Source organism: Myotis brandtii, unplaced genomic scaffold (genome assembly GCF_000412655.1).
Source record: "Myotis brandtii unplaced genomic scaffold, ASM41265v1 scaffold579, whole genome shotgun sequence".
NCBI lineage: Eukaryota > Metazoa > Chordata > Mammalia > Chiroptera > Vespertilionidae > Myotis > Myotis brandtii.
In genome coordinates, this window is record NW_005370171.1 from 975,638 (window position 1) to 984,295 (window position 8,658).

The window sequence follows — 8,658 nt, forward strand, 5'->3', positions numbered from 1 at the left end:
GACCTGTAGCCCGCGCTTCCCCACCGCCAGCGCCTGGTCTCTTTGAGGCGCAAGAACCCCAAAGGGTCCCTCGGAGCCCTGGGTCCAGATTGCCCCCCGCACCTCCTGGAGCCATGGCTCTCGGGCAGCCGCCAGCCCCTTAAGTAAAATGCAATAGAACGGACGGTGCAGGGCCGGGCCCAGGCCCACATGTCAAGTCCTCGGCAGCCGCACGTGGCCGGGGGCTCCTTGGGGACCCTCTCCAGGTCGCAGGGTCCCGTGGGCCGGAGTCGTGTCCAGGAAGCTGGTCTCAGGCGTGGGCAGACTGTGTCCCGCTGGAGGGACCTGTGTTCTCTCGGGGAGTCACGGTCAAGAACGGGGAGGCTCATGGCTGTGGTGACCCTGCCTCCTGTCCCCGCAGATGGAGGGAGAGGGGCTGAGAGGGACCCGGGACCCTCCCGGGACCTGCCCTGCAGCCCAGTGCTCCCCTCACAGGGCCTCTCAGACCCAGGAGCCGAGCCCTGTGCTCCCCGGTCTCCTCCCGCCCTGCCCTCCTTTGCAGCTGCTCGGACCCCACCCCACCCCAGGCCTCACTGTCAGTACCCCCAGGACACCCCGTCCCCGGGGGGCAGCCACACCCCCTCCTCGGCCCTCAGCCTCCATTCCATAAAGGGTCCCACTGGCTTTGCAAAGGTCAACGCCCCAGAGGACCGACCTCCAGCGGCCCCCCTTCCCCGGGGGCCACGGAGCCGAAGCTCCTGAAGGCGGAGGGGCCACAGGTTTGGGCTGGGGCCTCCCCAGCTCCCCCGGGGCCTCCCCGGCTCCGGCTGTCTTGGCAGAGGGCTCGGCAGGGCCCAGAGGAGACCCCCAAAAGGAAACACGAGCCTGGAGATGGATGTTATTTTTCTCCAAGAGCAAAAGAAGTTGACTGAGACGCAGGTTGCTATTTTTACTGCCAGCATCCAGTTGTTATGGCAACCAAGGCCTGGCTCCTGCACCAGGAGTTAGGGTTGGCCTGTGAGTGCGCCCAGGAGGAGACGTAGTGGGCGCCAGGGTGGCAGGGAACAAGCCCCCTCCTGCTAGCGCTGGGGTCCCAGGTTCTGCCCGGCCTGTCGCCCAAGCCTGCCCGCCACTCCTGGGAGTAGGTGGCCATGCCTCCTCTCCAGAGGGGACCTGCAGCCCTCACGCTCTCCCCTGGAGGTGGCACCAGGACCCCCCCCCCAGGCCAGGCTGGACGGTGGTTGGAAGCTCTGACGGTGGCCTTCCTGGGACTCCACCACCGGGCCTGGCTCCACCACCACCCAGTTAGGTGCCCTAGGGCCGGGGCTTAGCCCTGCAGCCTCAGTTTCCTGCTTGCGTTTAGCAGCTTCCTGCTTATAAAGTAGGGGTGACAGTCGCTAACTTGCAGGACGGCCCAAGGAGCCCGACATCATTGCTGAGAGCGAGTTTCCCCTTTAATCCTCTTTGTAACTCCGCCAGCCACCCGGGACTGGGAATCAACCCTCGTCTGCCTAACCCTGAGCCCTGGCTCTGCGGAGGGTGGGCCAGTGGGAGCGGGAGGTGAGATAAAGCCCTCCCACCTGCTCCCCGGAGCCCCAAGCCCATCCGCAGCCCCTCCCGGGAGGCAGCCTCTGCTGTCTGTCCCTGGGACCCATGGCACCTTCTGACTGGATTCTCTTCCCTCCCTCTTGGTGGCTTTAATCCCGGAGCCACCCACCTGGAGGTGAGAGTGGGGGCTGCCCAGTGTGGCTGAGCCAACACTTTGTGGATCCCTACCCCCCCCTCCCCCCAACACACACCTCACCCCTGGGCCTGCGGCAGCTGCCTGGCATGCAAACCTTTGGCAGCTCCGACGCCCAGCTGAGGCTGCCTCCCGCTCTCTTCCTCCTTCTCCTCCTCGGGTTCCGCCCAAGGAAGTCCCAGAACTTCCTCGGGGTGAGAACTACAGCGTCCTGCGTGTGCGTGCCCTGCGGTACTTACTCTCTGGGTGATGGAGGGGATTTTAAGGGTCATCTGAGCCACCTGCCACGGGGCCTTCCAGGCCCCCATGAGGCCTCAGCTACATTAGGGATCGGGTCCTAGAGGCCAGGAAACCGAGGCCGAGAGAGGAGAGTGGCCTCACTCAGGGACGCCAGCTGCTGCAGTGAGCTGGGGTGTGAGCCCGCCACCTGCCTCCAGGGCCCAGCTCACAGCCAGGTGCCTGCCCAGCAACCTCGGAACCACCACATGGGCTGAACCCGGCCCAATCCACGCCTCCAGTTCAGTTACACTCTCCAGCTTAAAATGCCCCAGGCGACTCTTTCCGGCGGGGGGTGGGGGGTGGGGGGGCATTTCTCGCCGAGTCCCTTTTCCCCTCGTCTGTCTTTCTTTCCTTTCTCGAACGTACTTATCGCCGCTGCTCCAGGTCCTTGTCTGCTGACTGCAACATCTGGGCCACTTCGGTTCGATTTCTATTGGTTGTTTTTCTTCTTGGAATGGGTTGCATTTCCCCATTTCTTTGCAATAATTCTATTAGATGCCAGCATTATAAATGGCACGTGGTAGAGATTCTGAATTTGTTATGTTCCTCCGAAGAGTGTTGTGTTTTTGTTTCAACAGGCAGTTACCATCTGTGGCTCCTTCCCTTCCAGAATCACCCTCACAAAAACCTTCTGACTCTCTGGTCAGCCCCTGGCTTTGACCTCCGACCCTCCAAACCAGAAAGGCTATAGGGCGCATCCGCAAGCGGAGCCACAAACTTGCAAATGTCGCTGTCTTTCAAAATTCCCTCCCTTTTCTGTCTGCTCTTGTGACTCTTCAAATAATATCTGTATCTATAATCTATACTTATATCTTATCCATATGTGTGTGTGTCAATTAAAAATAGTTTAGCCCGGCTGGCGTGGCTCAGTGGTTGAGCATCGACCCAGGAACGGGGAGGTCACCGGTTCACTCCCAGTCAGGGCACATGCCCAGGCTGCAGGCTCCATTCCCAGTGAGGCTTGTGCAGGAGGCAGTGGATTGATGATGTTTCTCTCTCATCCATGTTTCTATCTCTCTATCCCCTCTCTCTTCCTCTCTCTCTCTAAAAGAAAATCAATAAAAATAGTTTATATGTGCACATCGGTATCTCAGATCTTAGGACATATATTCTCCAGATTCTCTTTTATACATGTTTCTACTGGAGAGTTAGTCCAGCCTGGCTCCTCTGTCCTCTGCTGTCACCAAGAGCCGGACTCCAACCTTTCAGTCTCTGTCCGGCCCCCTGTGTGCTGGGCCTGATGGGACAGGCCATGGGCTCTTCCCCCTGCGGCTCTCCTTCCCGAGCCAGCGTCAGGCCTTCCCCCGAAAGGAAAAGCAGGTCCCCGCGCCAGGCTGGCACTGGCCACACACTGGCACCCGGGGAGCCGGCTCTCAGCTAAGATCAATCAGCGTGAGGAGATTTGCTAAGGGGCTGTTCTCAGGGCCGCGCAGGGAGGGGGGCGGAGGCAGGAGGGGGCAGCCGAGAGCTGGGCTGCTGGGCGCTGTGGACAGTGGCCTCAGCAGGTTCAGAGGGGACTTCTGAAGCTGGGGAGGCCCTTCGAGGTTCCCCACGGGTGGGTGAGGTGGGCCTCCACACCCCCACCTCTCAGTCACTGGTTCAGCTGCAGGGGTGGGGGAGGCGATCCTGGGGCTGACAGCTGAGGGACCTTCATTCCTGATCAGAGCTTCCTCCTATCGGGCCTTACTGCTCTGAACGGCCGGGTCCCCTGCACTCCCTCCCCAGCTCCCTCCCACCTCCTCCAAAGGAGGCCTTCTCACTGCTCCCCTCCTGACTCTGACTCAGCTGTGAATCCAAACCCAAAACTTCCAAAGCGGCAGAGATGAGGCAGGAAGCAGCTGGGTGAGGGGCCTGGGGCCAGATCCCCGGGCCTTTGGTTTTTGTCTTCCAGGCACCCCTCATCTCAGCCTGGGGTTGCTGTCACAACCGCAGGAGGGCGCTGGGGTCACACGCATTGGCTAAGTGCCCAAGGGCACCATGCAAAGCAATTTTCCTTCCCCCTCTTGTTTTCCTTTCTTATTGATTTCACAGAGGAACAGAGAGAGAGACAGTGATGAGAGAGAATCATGGATCGGCTGCCTCCTGCATGCCCCCTACTGGGGATCCAGCCTGAAACCCCAGGCATGTGCCCTTGACCCAAATCGATCCCGGGACCCTTCAGTCCACAGGCCGACGCTCTATCCACTGAGCCACACCAGCCAGGGCCAGACTCATTTTCTAAGAGGACACTGGGGCTGAGAGACTTAGAGGATGAAGCCAAATTCAAATCCAGACTCTCCATTGACGTGGGGGCTTGGATTCAAACAAAACAAACAAAACAGCCGCCAAAGAGAACACAGGCAGGTGGCGCCAGTCAGAACCCGAGTTGTTGCAGGAAAATACTTGCGAGGGGTGCGGTGACTTCCCACATGGAAAATCCTCCAGATCTGCATTTAACAGACAGAATGATCACGTGAAAACACTCGCAGACCAGCGCGGTGCGGGAAGTAGATACTAACGCTTTTGCTTTTGTTCTATACGCGCGAGAAACGCCAGATGCCCGGTTTATCTAGACAGGTCCTGATAAAGTGAGCTTTTCTCAACACTTACGGCTTTGGAGCCACTGATCCTGACCCAGGGGAGGGGGGGGGACGGGGCACAGGGCCGATCCAGCCGCTGGCAGTTGTGTTATCACCTCAAACAACTCACACCATCTGGGCCTCAGGCTGTTTGTTTCTGAAATTGTGAAGTTAAAATAGAACAACAGCAAACGAAGAGCAAAGCTGGAGTAATCATACTCCCTCAGCTCTGATTGGCCCTTCTCTCCTGGGGCCTCTCTAACATGCCAGCCCTGTCCCATCCGCCCCGGGGGCCCATCTCCTGGTTACTGGACACCCCTGATCCCAGCCCCCCCAAGACAGGAGCGGAAGCCCAGGACGCAGCCTGGGAGGGTCCCCTTCGGTCTAATTGTTGGGCCTTGCTGCCCTCTGGTGGTCAGAAGTGGAATGACCACCGTTGAAAAAATGTGACCCTCTAGGAACTGGCTCTGATGGGACTGAGCGTGGGGGAGAGGGGCAGGGAGCGCCTTTTCTAATTGACCCGAGGAGTTCCATTCAAGACAGACCTGCAACCTGGGAAGCGGGGTGGGGCCGATGCCAGCAGAGGGAAAGTCCTCAGTGAGGGCGGGAAAGGGAGAGAGAGAGATCGGAAGAACGACGGGGCTGCAGCGCGGCCGGTCCAGGTGGCACGGGAGAGGTGACACAGGACAGGCCCTTGCAGACCTCGGCGAGGAGCTGGCTGTGATCGGGAGGTGGGGTGGGAGGGTATCCACACCCCATCGCCTCAGGATTCCTCCCAGCGATGCTCCCACGAAGGTGAGAGGGGCCGGGGTGGCCGGTTACAGGGGAGGCTGCCGGAGCCTGGCGGGAGCAGAGAGGCGAAGTGGCTGGTTTCTAACTGGATTTGGGAGGTAGAATCTGCCCTGTTTGCTGAGGGTGCGTAGACAAAAATGCAAACGTACAATGGCCAGTGCACACATGGGGCAGAACCTACCACCCACAGCGACCAGCCGCAGGCCAAGGCCACCTGCCATCAGCCCCGAGGTCGGGCCTTGAGCAAGCTGGCAGCCTTCCTGTCATCCTGCGCCCCGAGGACCAGCGGAGAAGCCAGGCATGCTCCCTCCCCGTCCTCTCCTCGCGGGGGACATCCTGCCTCTAGTCAACCCCCCTCCGGCTTCCAGGCCGCGCCTCCCAGCAGGCCCACCGGAGGCCCTCTCCCCTGCTGGAAGCTTCCCCTGCCACCGCCCCGCGTCGCTCCCACCCCTGAGCCCCCTGGCAGGCCCGGCAAGGCCTTCTGAGGAGGGAGGTGCTTTAGCCAACTGCCAGGGGAATGGTGGCCGGGCTCTGGGCTGGGGCTTTGGGGAAACTCCAAGCCTGTTGCACCCCGTCCAGTGGCTGCCGGCTGCTGGCTCAGGCATCACAGGAGCGAGGCCCCGGGTTCCAAGGCTCACACAGACCTGACAGGAAGCGATGGGGTTCGGGCAATCACAGTGCCGCCAGCTCAGCGTGTTTATCGGGACTTGGATGTTTCACTCGGGAAAGACTTCTCAGGCTGTTGCAAGCCTTTAGTTACTGTCCAGAGTTCTAGAAAAGCCGATTGGGATCACTTTTGTCAGTGTTCTCTTTCGCCTGATGGTAGGAGAGCCAGACGGGAGGCCTGTGCAGCCGGCAGCAAAGAACATGCACCCCCAGGTGGCGGGACCCTCGTGCCTGACGGGAGGACCGCTTTCAGAGGCCTTGCCCCTGTCCTAGAAGTGCTCCCTCCCGCCGTCCGTCTTCCCGCAGCCTCATGCCCTCAGCTGCTTTAACCCTGTTCTCACTGAGGAAAATGGCGCTCAGAGAGGTTGGGTGACTTCCCTGAGGACACACACGTTGGGAGAATCTGAGCCAGGCTGTGGGCGGCAGCGTGCCCTCTGGGTCCAGCGTGGCCTGTCCTGCCTCTCCCACGCCTCCCGCGGGCACGTGCACTCCACCCCCTGCACGCCAGCCCTCAGCCCTCCCCGTGGCCTGGCGTTTAGGTAGGAACCCCCTGGGAGCGGCTCTCCTCTCCGAATGGTGCACAGGAGAGGGCGCCTGCCAGGGCTGGCTCTGCTCTAACGACAGGAGGAGGAAGGGACCGCCTCTCTCTGGGGTGGGCACCAGGCCAGGCACCTGGGGGATGCTGAAGCGATGACAGAGGCTCCTGAGCGTTCTTCCGCCTTCCACGCCAGGAACTGAGCTCAGCCGACCTCAAGGTGAGCCGGAGGCAAGAGTCATTAGTGAGTCACACACGCGGGTCAAGCTCTCTGGCACAAACCCAGCGTACTCTCCAGCAACACTTGTCTGTGGTTCCCAATAAAAGCCAGGGAATAAAGCAATAAAACAAAAACTGAGCGAGTGGGCAGCAGCCCTCCGGTCCAGCCCATTCCGACCGCCCAGGGCAGAGGCCCGGGCTCAGTTCTTCAGGCGCCAAGTTCCCATTATTCTAGGCAACAAGGACACGGAGTGAAATGGGAGGGACGTGCTATGGTCTAGGGAAGGTGATAAGTGCCACATGGAAACACAAAGCGAGGAGGGGGCAGGGGGTGTGAGAAAGTGTGGAGGTTGCCATTTTTAATAGGGTGTCCGGGCGTCTCTGCCAATTCTCTTCTAACCAAGAAATTGACATGACGGCAGAGGAAGTTTGGCAATGGGCTCACGCCCTTGGAATTCACCTGGTCATGCACCCTATTACTCAGATGGATGGTAGAATGGCCTACCAAAGACTCAGTCATGGCACCAGAGAACACACCACACCGTGTGAGGTGGGGGTGTCATTCTATAGTAGACAGCACGTGCCTGCGACCTGGGGGTGGTAGTGTTTCCTTGCATATTAGACCTAATAATCCACTTAAGATATTTGTTTTCGTCTACATAACTGTAGGTTTACTGAATTTCGAGATTCTAGTACCCAAACGATCCCCTATTCCTCCAAGGAACAGAGTCATACGTCTGATAAATTGAAACTGGTAAGTCTACCCCAGAGCTATTGTGGGGTCTTCATTTGTTGAAGGCAGAGAGAAGGGGTTACTAACCTAGATGGAATAATAGATCCTGATGAACAAGAAAAAAAGTTGAGTGGCTTTTCAAAATCAAGTCAAGGAATGTGTCTAACAGCCGTGGGCAAACTACGGCCCGCGGGCCGGATGCGGCCCGTTTGAAATGAATAAAACTAAAAAAAAAAAAAGACTGTACCCTTTTATGTAATGATGTTTACTTTGAATTTATATTAGTTCACACAAACACTCCATCCATGCTTTTGTTCCGGCCCTCCGGTCCAGTTTAAGAACCCATTGTGGCCCTCGAGTCAAAAAGTTTGCCCACCCCTGGTCTAGAATCATGGGGTTTCCTTGGTCACCTCTTTATGTGCCTTTGCTCAGTAATAACAGGCCACAGAACACTGTGCCAACCGAGGACGACAGAACCACCAAGACGCGGCTCCCGCCCTGTGTCTTGACTTTGGTGGTTAGCTATGTGGGCACTTCCAGGTGTGTATTCATACATTTACATATGACTGCACGTGTCTGTCTGATGCACAGTCCCTGCCACGCCCTTAAGTCCAGGTCCAGTGACCTCATTATATGCTCTTACTGTACCCTGCTTTGTCATTGTGGTGAAGTCTCCCCTGCCATGCTCTCTGCGGGGAAGACAGAGGCCCGTTTAGTTAGCAGGGAAGGTGCTTCCTAAATGTTACGAACGAATGAATAAATGTAGGGTGGGAGCCTCGCCTAGGGACCCGGAAAGCATGCGCCTTGGAGAAATGGGGCTTCCATTCTCAGGCCCAGCACTTGGCAACGGGTTAATGTTTCTGAGCCTCAGTTTTCAAATCTATAAAATGGGAACGCAATAGTCTCTACACTGGGTTGCTCTAACACCAAGTAAGATGATGCACATAAATATTAAACACGATGACGGACACATGGCGGGCCTGTTAATATTCATAAAATGAGGGGGGTGTACCTAGCGCTCGCTCTTCCCCAAGCGCATGCGCGGCGCTCGAGGAACGCCCCGCCCAGCGCGCCCCGGTGCGTCCCCACGCTTGCGCGTGTTTGACCGGAACTTTAACCCGGGCCAGAGGTGAGGGGGCGGGACCTGCGCAGCACG